A 15,758-nucleotide genomic window follows, 5' to 3' on the forward strand; every position below is an offset into this window, starting at 1 on the left:
GATTAACCCAAATTGCTATATAAGTCCATTGTAAGCCATTACAAACTCATTTTAAACATTTCATTTTTAAGATGTGGGACATCACAATCACCCCTCCTTCAGAACGCGACGTCCTCGTCGCAGCCTGACCCCTCGATCCACCAGCGCCGAGAATCTAGAAGTGGCTCCTACAGGTTCAAGAGGTGACTCCCGTCATGTAGCACTTTGACCCGCAGGTTCTAGAGGTGGCTCCCATGCACGTAGCACTTTGCCCCGTATAGCACTTATTTCCCGGTGTTCCATGCCCGTGACCGGCTCTGATACAATTGTCACGCCCCGAGACCGGGGTGAGTCGACACCGTCGTTATTCAACAATGACATAATTGCTCAACAACAAGCCTCGTAGTACGGTATAAACCAAAACCAGTTTATATCATAAATGCCACAAAATGAAATCGTCTTTACAATAGTAACTCTGAAAACGACACAAATCTGCGGAAGCGTTTATAACTTGAATTAAAAACTCACAATATCATCTTCTTAATTAAAAGTCTTCATGCGTCAACTATCAAAACCAAAACCAGTGTCCGATTCTTCTTTCTTCATTTCTTCTTCTGATTTTTCTGTGGAGGATAGAGCAAGGGGTGGGTGATATGGTCGTCACTCAGCTAGTGGAGGCCGTTCGAGCACAATATAAATTTATTTACAAAATTTTCGAAAATGACACATAAACATATCATGCTTTTCAATAATATATCATCATATTCATATCATAACAGCACTGCAATTTTTTCAATTTCTATGGTTTATTGATATCAGTCCCTAATTTTTAATCCTCTAAGGGGACGAGGCCATAAAATGGTTCTATCCTACCGCGAAGGGCCATATGTTCGGATTCCCACCCATTTTCAGTGTATCCTCACAGTGCCAACAAGTAAACGTACCAAAACCGATCAAAAACGTAGAAACAGAATGACGGTGCTCGACCGAATTTTTTCGAAAACAAGAAAACACATAACCGAAATTAAGGATTTAAAACAAGCCCACTTACCTTAGACTGGAAGAAAACATGAAGAATTCGGGAAACATAGAAGAATCATGCAACTGACACTTCGAAAATGCAGAAGCACGTCTACCGAAAAATCAGCCGCCTTGTAAAATTCCTTGCGTCTTATTGCACCATTGGATCGGGCTCGAACTTGGCCAGTACGTTCACAATTACTAAAATAAATTATGAACGGTGGAGATCGGGTTTGGAAATTATTTTAACATGCTTATGGACAAAAAACTGTAGGTATGCTGTTTCTCGCCTAAAATGTGAGCAGTTTTCTTACGAAAGCCATAAACGAAAAACTAACCGTTGGATTTTGCCGAAATTTGGATATGTTAATCAAAATATATGGAAGCATATTCTGAAAAGTGGAGATCGGATTCCGAGAATCCTATCGAGGGAATTGAATTTCTGAACTTTGGATAGAATTTTGATGACTCGTGCAGAATTTTGGAGAGCAAAAAATCGAAAATATAAAGAGAAAACTCAAAAATCGAGGTGTGAAATTTGAATGGGAGGTTCTCTTATTTATAGAGGGGTGGTAAAATCTTATCATAATTCGATTGATTTTTTTTTTCAAAAATTTTGAGATAATCCTTCCATAAATTTCGAGATAATCCTTCCATAATTATTGATATGCTTCCTTGTTGAGAAAATATACCTTGTATGTAATATTTTCTTCCAACTTTGGATATCCAGCCTTATTTATCATGTATCTTACACTAGATTTTGAATTCCATATATTATTTCTATTTTTGAATTTATTATAACTCGAAAATAAATTCTTATATATGTCTATATGCCAAAAATTTGGTTTCTCACACCGTGATCTTGAATGAATTGATTGTAAGAATTATCTGATACTTTTGTGAAGTCACGCAGAGTTCCTCGCAATCAAAATGCCGGCAACCTTGTCGCAAACTCCATTTGCTTGAGCGTGTTTACAAACACAGAAGTATGAGCTAACAGAAGCTCTTGGAATCGATGGATCTCAGTAGCATTTTTTCTGCATCTGTTCTATGCCATCAGAGATCTCAACTTGGAGGGGGAAGATACGTTTAACTGGGATAACGGTTTGGAAAACAGTGAAGAAAGTTTGGCTCGCCGGACGAGCTACGCTCCGGCGAACCAGTCTGCTCAAGCACACATCAACATTTGAATAACATACAGTACTCAAACTAAACTATAATACCAACTCTTGTTTTAACCAACGATGATTAGCAAAATATTTCAAGCGATTACAGAAAATCGAAGATCATAGACCAGGAAAAAAAATACAAGTTAATTATTTATAGAATTCTTTCGATAAATTTCTACAAGTATCTATAGAAGATTTAAAACCTCCTAATCGCAAGGAATTTTGCACCGTGATCCTGAATGAATTGATTGTAAGAAGCATCTGATACTTTCGTGGAGACACACAGAGTTCCTCGGAATCCAAGTGCAGGCAACCTTGCCGCAAACTTCATCTGTTTGCATGTGTTTACAAACACAGAAGTAGGAGCTAATAGAAGTTGTTGGAATCGAATCTCAGCAGCATTTGTCTGCATCTGTTATATGCCATAAGATATCTCAGCTTGGAGGGGGAAAATGCGTTTAACTGGGATCATGGTTTGGAAAACAGTGAAGAAACTTTGGCTCGCCGGACGAGCTACGCTCCGGCGAACCAGTCTGCTCATGCACACATAAAAATCCAAATAACATCCACTACTCTAACTAAGCTATAATACCAAAACTTGTTTTAACCAACGATGATTAGCAAAACATCTCAATCGATTACAGAAGATCGATATTCGTAGACCAGGAAAAAAAAGATAATTATTGTCAAAATTTATTCGATTAATTTCTACAAGTATACATAGCAGATTTAAAACCTCCTAATCACAAGGAATTTTTCACCGTGATCCTGAATGAATTGATTGTACGAAGCATTTGATGCTTTCGTGGAGTCACACAAAGTTCCTCGGAATCCAAATGCAGGCAACCTTGTCGCAAACTCCATCTGCCTGCGCGTGTTTACAAACATAGAAGTAGATGCTAACAGAAGCTCTTGGAATCGATGGATCTCTGCAGCATTTTTCTGCATCTGTTCTATACCATCAGAGAACTCAACTTGGAAGGGGAAGGTACGTTTAACTGGGATCATGGTTTGGAAAATAGTGAAGAAAATTTGGCTCGCCGAACGAGCTACGCGCCGGCGAACCAGTATGTTCGCGCACACATCAAAATCCAAATAACATCCACTTCAAAAACTAAACTATAATACCAACTCTTGTTTTAACCAACGATGATTAGCAAAACCTCTCAAGCGATTACAGAAGATCGATCTTCATGGACCAGAAAAAAATACAAGCTAATTATTGACAGAATTCATTCAATTAATTTCTACAAGTATAAATAGCATATTTAAAACCTCCTAATCGCAAGGAATTTTGTGCCATGTGTCACACCCTGAGCCCGGGCCCGAGCCTGCGTGACTGCACAATGGGCCCATATATCAACTATTTCGTATTCGTCCCCGTTTTACGAAAATGATTAACCCAAGTTGCTATAGAAGTTCATTGTAAGCTGTTAGAAACTCATTTTAAACATTTCATTTTTAAGATGAGGGACATCACAATCACCCCTCCTTCAGAACACGACGTCTTCGTCGCGGCCTGACCCCTCGATCCACCAGTGCCGAGAATCTAGAAGTGGATCCTACAGGTTCAAGAGGTGGCTCCCGTCATGTAGCACTTTGCCCCGCAGGTTCAAGAGGTGGCTCCCATGCACGTAGCACTTTGCCCTGTATAGCACTTATTTCCCGGTGTTCCATGCCCGTGACCGGCTCTGATACAATTGTCACGCCCCGAGACCGGGGTGAGTCGACACCGGCGTTATTCAACAATCACATAATTGCTCAACAACAAGCCTCGTAGTACGGTATAACCAAAACCAGTTTATATCATAAATGCCACAAAATGAAATCGTCTTTACAATAGTAACTCTGAAAACGATACAAATCTGCGGAAGCGTTTATAACTTGAATTAAAAACTCACAATATCATCTTCTTAATTAAAATTCTTCATGCGTCAACTATCAGCCCCAAAACCAGTGTCCGATTCTTCTTTCTTCATTTCTTCTTCTGATTTTTCTTGGGAGGACAGAGCAAGGGGTGAGTGATATGGTCGTCACTCAGAAAGTGGAGGCCGTTCGAGCACAATATAAATTTATTTACAAAATTTTCCAAAATGACACATAAACATATCATGCTTTTCAATAATATATCATCATATTCATATCATAACAGTACTGCGATTTTTCCACTTTCTATGGTTTATTGATATCAGTCCCTAATTTTTAATCCTCTAAGGGGACGAGGCCATAAAATGGTTCTATCCTACCGCGAAGGGCCATATGTTCGGATTCCCACCCATTTTCAGTGTATCCTCACAGTGCCAACAAGTAAACGTACCAAAATCGATCAAAAACGTAAAAACAGAATGACGGTGCTCGACCGAATTTTTTCGAAAACAAGAAAACACATAACCGAAATTAAGGATTTAAAACAAGCCCACTTACCTTAGACTGGAAGAAAACATGAAGAATTCGGGAAACATAGAAGAATCATGTAACTGACACTTCGAAAACGCAGAAGCACGTCTACCGAAAAATCAGCCGCCTTGTAAAATTCCTTGCGTCTTATTGCACCATTGGATCGGGCTCAAACTTGGCCAGTACGTTCACAATTACGTAAAATAAATTATGAAAGGTGGAGATCGGGTTTGGAAGTTATTTTAACATGCTTGTAGACAAAAAGCCGTAGGTATGCTGTTTCTCGTCTAAAATGTGAGCAGTTTTCTTACGAATGCAATAAACGAAAAACTAACCGTTGGATTTTGCCGAAATTAGAAGATCGGATTCCGAGTACCCCACCGAGGGAATTGAATTTCTGAACTTTGGACAGAATTTAATCAAAAAAATGGTAAATTCTCTCGCGAATCCTCTTGAAAGAGAGGGGTGCCTTCGGGAACGCGGACACAGGCACTGGGCAGGCGTCAGCCCCCATACATGGTCTTGAGAATTATTAGTACCAATCGGAGTATCTTGATTTATATTAATATCGACCGCGGGCAGAATTTTGGAGAGCAAAATTTCGAAAATATAGAGAGAGAACTCGAAAATTGAGGTGTGAAATTTGAATGGGAGGTTCTCCTATTTATAGAGGGGTGGTAAAAATCTTATCATAATTCGATTGATATTCTTTCTCAAATTTGGAGATGCTACCCTTCCATAATTATTGATATGCTTCCTTGTTGAGAAAATATACCTTTTATGTAATATTTTCTTCCAAATTTGGATATCCAGCCTTATTTATCGTGTATCTTACACTAGATTTTGAATTCCATGTATTATTTATATTTTTGAATTTATTATAACTCGAAAATAAATTCTTATATATGTCTATATTTAATTAATTATGTGCTCAAAAATTTGGATTCTCACACCGTGATCCTGAATGAATTGATTGTAAGAAATATCTGATACTTTCGTGGAGTCACGCAGAGTTCCTCGGAATCCAAATGCAGGTAACCTTGTCGCAAACTCCGTCTACTTGAGCGTGTTTACAAACACAGAAGTACGAGCTAACAGAAGCTCTTGGAATCGATGGATCTCAACAGCATTTTTCTGCATCTGTTCTATGCCATAAGAGATCTCAACTTGGAGGGGGAAGATACGTTTAACTGAGATAATGGTTTGGATAACAGTGAAGAAAGTTTGGCTTGCCGGACGAGCTACGCTCCGGCGAACCAGTCTGTTCAAGCACACTTCAACATCTAAATAACATACAGTACTTAAACTAAACTATTATACCAACTCTTGTTTTAACCAACGATGATTAGCAAAACATTTCAAGCGATTACTGAAGATCGATATTCCTGGACCAGGAAAAAATATACAAGCTAATTATTTATATAATTCTTTCGATAAATTTCTACAAGTATCCATAGCAGATTTAAAACCTCCTAATCGCAAGGAATTTTTCGCCGTGATCATGAAATGAATTGATTGTAAGAAGCATCTGATACTTTCGTGGAGACACACACAGTGTTCCTCGGAATCCAAGTGCAGGCAACCTTGCCTCAAACTCCATCTGCCTGCATGTGTTTACAAACACAGAGGTAGGAGCTAATATAAGTTTTTGGAATCGAATCTCAGCAGCATTTGTCTTATGCCATCAGAGATCTCAGCTTGGAGGGGAAAGATGCGTTTAACTGGGATCATGGTTTGGAAAACAGTGAAGAAACTTTGGCTCGCCGGACGAGCTACGCTCCGGCGAACCAGTCTGCTCGCGCACACATAAACATCCAAATAACATACAGTACTCAAACTAAGCTATAATCCCAAATCTTTTTTAACCAACGATGATTAGCAAAACATCTCAAATGATTACAGAAGATCGATATTCATGGACCAGAAAAAAAATACAAGCTAAATATTGTCAGAATTCATTCGATTAATTTCTACAATTATACATAGTAGATTTAAAACCTCCTAATCGCAAGGAATTATTCTTCGTGATCCTGAATGAATTGATCATACGAAGAATGTGATGCTTTCGTGTAGTCACGCAGAGTTCCTCGGAATCCAAATGCAGGCAACCTTGTCGCAAACTCCATCTGCCTGGGCGTGTTTAAAAACATAGAAGTAGATGCTAAGAGAATCTATTGGAATCGATGGATCTCAGCAGCATTTTTCTGCATCTGTTCTATGCCATCAGAGATCTCAACTTGGAAGGGGAAGATACGTTTAACTGGGATCATGGTTTGAAAAACAATGAATAAAATTTGGCTCGTCGGACAAGCTACGCGCCGACGAACCAGTCCGCTCGCGCACACATAAACATCCAAATAACATATAGTTCTCAAACTAAGCTATAATACCAAATCTTGTTTTAACCAACGACGATTAGCAAACCATCTCAAGCGATTACAGAAGATCGATATTAATGGACCAGAAAAAAAATACAAGCTAAATATTGTCAGAATTCATTCAATTAATTTCTACAAGTATACATAGCAGATTTAAAACCTCCTAATCGCAAGGAATTTTTCGCCGTGATCCTGAATGAATTGATTGTACTAAGCATGTGATGCTTTCGTGTAGTCACGCAGAGTTCCACGGAATCCAAATGCAGGCAACTTTGTCGCAAACTCCATCTGCTTGCGCGTGTTTACAAACACAGAAGTAGGAGCTAACAGAAGCTGTTGGAATTGATGGATCTCCGCAGCATTTGTCTTATGCCATCAGAGATCTCAGCTTGGAGGGGGAAGATGCGTTTAACTAGGATCATGGTTTGGAAAACAGTGAAGAAAGTTTGGCTCGCCGGACGAGCTACGCTCCGACGAACCAGTCTGCTCGCGCACACATGAACATCCAAATAACATACAATACTCAAACTAAGCTATAATACCAAATCTTTTTTAACCAACGATGATTAGCAAAACATCTCAAGCGATTACAGAAGATCGATATTCATGGACCAGAAAAAAAATACAAGCTAAATATTTTCAGAATTCATTCGATTAATTTCTACAATTATACATAGTAGATTTAAAACCTCCTAATCGCAAGGAATTTTTCGTCGTGTTCTTGAATGAATTGATTGTACGAAGAATGTGATGCTTTCGTGTAGTCACGCAGAGTTCTTCGGAATCCAAATTAAGGCAACCTTGTCGCTAACTCCATCTACTTGGGCATGTTTACAAACACAGAAGTAGATGCTAACAGAAGCTATTGGAATCGATTGATCTCAGCAGCATTTTTCTGCATCTGTTCTATACCATCAGAGATCTCAACTTGGAGGGGGAAGGTACGTTTAACTGGGATCATGGTTTGGAAAACAATGAATAAAATTTGGCTCGCCAGACGAGCTACGCGCCGGCGAACCAGTCTGCTCGCGCACACATAAACATCCAAATAACATACAGTACTCAAACTAAGCTATAATACCAAATCTTGTTTTAACCAACGAAGATTAGCAAAACATCTCAAGCGATTACAGAAGATCGATATTCATGGACCAAAAAAAAATACAAGCTAAATATTGTCAGAATTCATTCGATTAATTTCTACAAGTATACATAGCAGATTTAAAACCTCCGAATCGCAAGGAATTTTTCGCCATGATCCTGAATAAATTGATTGTACTAAGCATGTGATGCTTTCGTGTGGTCACGCAGAGTTCTTCGGAATCCAAATGCAGGCAACTTTGTCGCAAACTCCATCTGCTTGCGTGTGTTTACAAACACAGAAGTAGGAGCTAACAGAAGCAGTTGGAATTGTTGGATTTCAGCAGCATTTGTCTTATGCCATCAGAGATCTCAGCTTGGAGGGGGAAGATGCGTTTAACTGGGATCATGGTTTGGAAAACAGTGAAGAAAGTTTGGCTCGCCGGACGAGCTACGCTCCAGCGAACGAGTCTGCTCGCGCACACATAAACATCCAAATAACATACGATACTCAAACTAAGCTATAATAATTTTTTTTTACCAACGATGATTAGCAAAACATCTCAAGCGATTACAGAAGATCGATATTCATGGGCCAGAAAAAAAATACAAGCTAAATATTGTCAGAATTCATTCGATTAATTTCTACAATTATACATAACAGATTTAAAACCTCCTAATCGCAAGGAATTTTTCGCCGTGATACTGAATGAATTGATTGTACGAAGAATGTGATGCTTTCGTGTAGTCACGCAGAGTTCCTCGGAATCCAAATGCAGGCAACCTTGTCGCAAACTTCATCTGCCTGGGCGTGTTTACAAACACAGAAGTAGATGCTAACAGAAGCTATTGGAATCGATGGATCTCAACAGCATTTTTTTGCATCTGTTCTATGCCATCAGAGATCTCAACTTGGAGGGTGAAGATACGTGTAACTGGGATCATGGTTTGGAAAACAGTGAATAAATTTGGCTCTCCGGACGAGCTATGCGTCGGCGAACCAATCTGCTCGCGCACACATAAATATCCAAATAACATACAGTACTCAAACTAAGCTATAATACCAAATCATGTTTTAACCAACGACGATTAGCAAAACATCTCAAGCGATTACAGAAGATTGATATTCATGGATAAGAAAAAAATACAAGCTAAATATTGTAAGAATTCATTCGATTAATTTCTACAAGTATACATAGCAGATTTAAAACCTCCTAATCACAAGGAATTTTTTGCCGTGATCCTGAATGAATTGATTGTACGAAGCATGTGATGCTTTCGTGTAGTCACACAGAGTTCCTCGAAATCCAAATACAGGCAACTTTGTCGCAAACTTCATCTGCTTGCGCGTGTTTACAAACACAGAAGTAGGAGCTAACAGAAGCTGTTGGAATTGATGGAACTCAGCAGCATTTTTCTGCATCTGTTCTATGCCATCAGAGATCTCAACTTGGAGGGGGAAGATGCGTTTAAATGGGACCATGGTTCGGAAAACAAGGAAGAAAGTTTGGCTAGCCGGATAAGCTACGCTCCGGCGAAATAGTCTGCTCGCGCACACATCAACAACCAAATAACATCCAGTACTCAAACTAAACTATAATATAAACTCTTGTTTTAACCAAGATGATTAGCAAAACCTTTCAAGCGATTACAGAAGATCGATATTCATGAACCAGAAAAAAACAACCTAATTATTTATAGAATTCATTCGATAAATTTCTACAAGTATACATAGCAGATTTAAAACCTCCTAATCGCAAGGAATTTTGCGCCATGATCCAGAATGAATTGATTGTAAGAAGAATCTGATACTTTTGTGGAGACACGCAGAGTTCCTCGTAATCCAAGTGCAGGCAACCTTGCCGCAAACTCCTTGTGCCTGCATGTGTTTACAAACACAGAAGTAGGAGCTAAGATGGATCTCACCAGCATTTGTCTGCATCTGTTCTATGCCATTAGAGATCTCATCTTGGAGGGTGAAGATGAGTTTAACTGGGATCATGGTTTGGAAAACAGTGAAGAAAGTTTGGCTCGTCGGACGAGCTACGCTCTGGCGAACTAGTTTTCTCGCGCACACATCAACATCCAAATAACATCCAGTACTCAAACTAAACTATAATACAAACTCTTGTTTTAACCAATGATGATTAGAAATCAAGCGATTACAGAAGATCGATATTCATTGACCAGAAAAAAACAACCTAATTATTTATAGAATTCATTCGATAAATTTTCTACAAGCATACATAGCAGATTTAAAACCTCCTAATCGCAAGGAATTTTGCGCCGTGATCCTGAATGAATTGATTGTAAGAAGCATCTGATACTTTCATGGAGACACGCAGAGTTCCCCGGAATCCAAGGGCAGGCAACCTTGCCGCAAACTCCATGTGCCTGCATGTGTTTACAAACAAAGCACTAGGAGCTAATAGAAGCTGTTGGAATCGATCGATCTCAGCAGCATTTGTCTGCATCTGTTCAATGCCATTAGAGATCTCATCTTGGAGGAGGAAGATGCATTTAACTGGGATCATGGTTTGGAAAACAGTGAATAAAATTTGGCTCACCGGACGAGCTACGCGCCGGCGAACTAGTCTGCTCGCGCACACATAAACATCCAAATAACATACAGTACTCAAACTAAGCTATAATACCAAATCTTGTTTTAACCAACGATGATTAGCAAAACATCTCAAGCGATTACAGAAGATCGATATTCATTGACCAGAAAAAAATACGAGTTAAATGTTGTCAGAATTCATTCGATTAATTTCTACAAGTATACATAGCAGATTTAAAACATCCTAATCGCAAGGAATTTTTCGTCGTGATCCTGAATGAATTGATTGTACGAAGCATCTGATGCTTTCTTGTAGTCACGTAGAGTTCCTCGGAATCCAAATGCAGGAAACCTTGTCGCAAACTCCATCTGCTTGCGCGTGTTTACAAACACAGAAGTAGGAGCTAACAGAAGCTGTTGGAATTGATGGATCTCAGCAGCATTTCTCTGCATCTGTTCTATGCCATCAGAGATCTCAACTTGGAGGGGGAAGATGCGTTTAAATGGGATCATGGTTTGGAAAACAGTGAAGAAAGTTTGGCTCGCCGGATGAGCTACGCTCCGGCGAACTAGTCTGCTCGCGCACACATCAACATCCAAATAACATCCAGTACTCAAACTAAACTATAATACAAATTCTTGTTTTAACCAAGATGATTAGCAAAACCTTTCAAGCGATTACAGATGATCGATATTCATGGACCAGAAAAAAACAACCTAATTATTTATAGAATTCATTCGATTAATTTCTACAATTATACATAGTAGATTTAAAACCTCCTAATCGCAAGGAATTTTGCGCCGTGATCCTAAATGAATTGATTGTAAGAAGAATCTGATACTTTTGTGGAGACACGCAGAGTTCCTCGGAATCCAAGTGCAGGCAACCTTGCCGCAAACTCCTTGTGCCTGCATGTGTTTACAGACACAGAAGTAGGAGCTAACAGAAGCTGTTGGAATCGATGGATCTCACCAACATTTGTCTGCATCTGTTCTATGCCATTAGAGATCTCATCTTGGAGGGGGAAGATTAGTTTAACTGGGATCATGGTTTGGAAAACAGTGAAGAAAGTTTGGCTAAACGGACGAACTACGCTCCGACGAACTAGTCTGCTCGCGCACCCATCAACATCAAAATAACATCCAGTACTCAAACTAAACTATAATACAAACTCTTGTTTTAACCAATGATGATTAGCAAAACATTTCAAGCGATTACAGAAGATCGATATTCATGGACCAGAAAAAAAAACAACCTAATTATTTATAGAATTTATTCGATAAATTTCTACAAGTATACATAGCAGATTTAAAACCTCCTAGTCGCAAGGAATTATGCTCCGTGATCCTGAATGAATTGATTGTAATAAGCATCTGATACTTTCTTGGAGACACACAGAGTTCCTCGGAATCCAAGGGCAGGCAACCTTGCCGCAAACTCCATCTGCCTGCGTGTGTTTACAAACACAGAACTAGGAGCTAACAGAAGATGTTGGAATCGATGGATCTCAGCAGCATTTGTCTGCATCTGTTCTATGCCATTAGAGATCTCAACTTGGAGGGGGAAGATGCATTTAACTGGGAACATAGTTTGGAAAAAAGTGAAAAAAATTTTGCTCGCCGGACGAGCTATGCCTCGGTGACCCAGTCTGCTCGTGCACACATCAACATCCAAATAACATCCAGTACTAACTATAATATAAACACTTGTTTTAACAAATGATGATTAGCAAAACATTTCAAGCGATTACAGAAGATCCATATTTGTGGACCAGAAAAAAATACAAGCTAATTATTTACAGAACTCATTCGATTAATTTCTACAAGTATACATAGCAGATTTAAAACCTCTTAATCGCAAGGAATTTTGCACCGTGATATTGAATGAATTAATTTTAAGAAGCAGCTGATAATTTCATGGAGACACGTAGAGTTCCCCGGAATCCAAGGGCAGGCAACCTTGCCGCAAACTCCATCTGCCTGCGTGTGTTTGCAAACACAGAACTAGGAGCTAACAGAAGCTGTTGGAATCGATGGATCTCAGCATCATTTGTCTGCATCTGTTCTAAGCCATCAGAGATCTCAGATTGGAGGGGGAAGATGCGTTTAACTGGGGTCATGGTTTGGAAAACAATTAAGAAAGTTTGTCTCTCGGTGGAGCTACGCTGCCCACACACCAGGGACTTAGATCAGATGTAACGCCCCAGATGCGACTGTCCTCACTGTACCAAGACGAGTCTTTCCAGCGTGCTTATGTCCTCACTCACACGCACCCTAAGAAACTTCCCAAGGGGTCACCCATCCCAAAATTACCCCAAGTCAAGCACGCTTAACTGTGGAGTTCTTCTGTGATGAGCTACCGAAAAGAAAATGCACCTTCTTGATATGAGTAGTACATATCAAATCTTTTAAGCCCTCTTCAACTGTACAGTCCATTACATTGAATAGTCTAGAAATCCCTCTCATTCCGGTGTGGGATCGGTTCATTCATGTTCCCTCCACCTAGAATCCTGCCAAGAGCCGCTCATTGTCCGTGCAACCTCATTGCACCGGCGATCACCCCCCGCCCTCTTCGGCCCCGGGCCTCACAAGCCCACCAGCTTCCGCTTGGTTCATCCCCGAACCACACCGTACTAAGAGAGGTCGGCTCTGATACCTACTGTAACGCCCCAGATTCGACGACTGTCCTCACAGTACTATGACGAGTCTTTCCAGCGTGCTTATGTACTCACCCACACGCACCCTAGGAAACTTCCCAGGGGGTCACCCATCCCAAAATTGCCCCAAGTCAAGCACGCTTAACTTTGGAGTTCTTATGTGATGAGCTACCGAAAAGAAGATGCACCTTCTTGATATGAGTAGTACATATCAAATCTTTTAAGCCCTCTTCAACTGTACAGTCCATTACATTGAACAGTCTCGAAATCTCTCTCATTCCGGTGTGGGATCGGTTCATTCATTGCACCGGCGATCACCCCCCGCTCTCTTCGGCCCCGGGCCTCACATCAGAACCTAAGGTACCCAACCGACTCAAACGACCACCCCCATGCACAATCCTACCAGCCACGAACCGAGAATCAATAACATGCCTCCTACCGAGACCAAATGCATCACTACCTGTCCTGACCGATTTCCCATCACTCCAGCATGGTTTGAGCCGCTCCAGACCCCAACTCAGACCCAACAGGGCCTGGCCCAGGGCTGGGGAGGGCCCTCGCACAGTTGGTGTAGCAGGAAACTATGGATCGAAGCTTCTTCCTTTCACACCCGATCGGCTCTCAAACTTCACCATTAAAACCTGAACGACTGCACACCAACACCTAAAACTCTACCACCATGGACTGTCCAGACCCTTGACAACCTTACGCAACAGCCCCTTGCACCACATATCAGAAAAACCGTGAGTCACGCTCTTAGAAATAAAGCACGCCGAAAAACCGAAAGGATCTTACATGGAAATGCTTAGATCGAAACATTTTATGCATGAACAATATCATCAGTAAATTACACGGTTATTATGCAAAAAAAATGGTGCAAAACGTGCCTGATGATGCTAGAGAAACACAACGAGATGATAGAACCGCAGCCGAGGATAAAGCTTTTTTCTAAAAGTGAAAAATGGCATAACCGACAACTTGCAGCAGCAATTCACTAGAGGAATTTTTAGTGGGGGAGGTGGGCGGCTACTGAAACCTAATTAGGTTTAGTGGGGAGCTTAGGGAGGTAATTAGGTGTTAAATATAAGGTTTAGGATTAATTAAATGGACCCTAAATGCTAATCAAAAGTTTACAAAGTATTTTAAGCACAAAAAGCTTAAACGTAGGCCCATTAAATCAAAACACACTCCCGAAAAATATTTCTTGTTGAAAAGATTTTGAAAATATTAGCCGAACCCTTAAAAAGTCCACCGAATCGATAAGATTTGCGAATCGTTAAAAATAAAATCTTGATTGTAAAAATACCCAAATAAAATCCCATTTTTGAAAATACCCTTAAAAACGTTTTAAATTAATTTATAAAAATTGATCGTATATAAAATAATTTTTCTGAAAAATATCCGGTCTCCGTTCCTCGTTCGAGCGTGAAATGCATATAGAAACCCTAATGCATGAACTTTTAAAATTTCATGAACTAAATCCTATCATGCAATAATTATGCTTAAAATGCATAAAATAATTAAACACAAATTAATAAAATAAACATGCATTTAATGCTTTAAAACAAATTAATAAAATACCAAAGATATTTAATAACTTGCATCCATGTTGTTCTCGTGGACCTTCAGATTTTCGGGACGTTACAGATCAAGAATACTTTCACCATGACTCCGTACGCAGAGCTATACATCAGAGAGATAGTCAGATTGCATGGGATTCCACTGTCCATTGTGTTAGACAGGGACCCAAGATTAACATCTGCATTCTGGAAGAGCCTACATGAGGCATTGGGCACCAAGTTGCTATTCAATACGGCTTTCCTTTGTCAGACCGATGGTCAGTCTGAGAGAGTGATTCAAATCTTGAAGATATACTCAAGGCTTGCATTCAACTTCTAGGGAAGTTGGTAGCCAAAGTTACCCCTCTTGGAGTTCACATACAACAACTGTTATCAAGCTTCTTTTGGTATGACTCCATACGAGGCTCTTTATGGGAGAAAGTGTAGATCACCGATTTATTAGGATGAGGTAGGTGAACAAGAAGATTTGGGTCCAGAAATTGTCAGACAGACTGTAGAGCTAGTAGTCAAGATCAGAGATATGATGAAGAGTGTTCAGAGCCGACAAAAGAGTTATACAAATAAGTGGGGCAGAGATCTAGATTTTCAGTGGGTGACCACGTCCTTATGAAAGTTCCACCTATGAAGGGTGTAATGAGATTTGGCAAGAAAGGCAAACTTAGTACTAGATATATAGGACCATTTGAGACTCTGGAGAGAGTTGGGACACTAGCTTACAGTGTTGAATTACCGTCGAATATGTCGGGAGTTCATAATGTGTTCCACGTCTCGATGCTGCAGAGGTACATGTCGAATCCTTCGCATGTTCTGAATTATGAGCCTCTGCAGTTGACGCCAAACCTGTCTATCGAGGAAAGTCTTACCTAGATTTTGGACAGACAGGAGAGGAGACTCCGGAACAAGGTAATCCAAATGGTCAAATTCAAGTGGCTGAATCA

Source organism: Primulina eburnea, unplaced genomic scaffold, assembly GCF_022965805.1.
Source record: "Primulina eburnea isolate SZY01 unplaced genomic scaffold, ASM2296580v1 ctg128_ERROPOS700000, whole genome shotgun sequence".
In the NCBI taxonomy this organism is placed as follows: domain Eukaryota; kingdom Viridiplantae; phylum Streptophyta; class Magnoliopsida; order Lamiales; family Gesneriaceae; genus Primulina; species Primulina eburnea.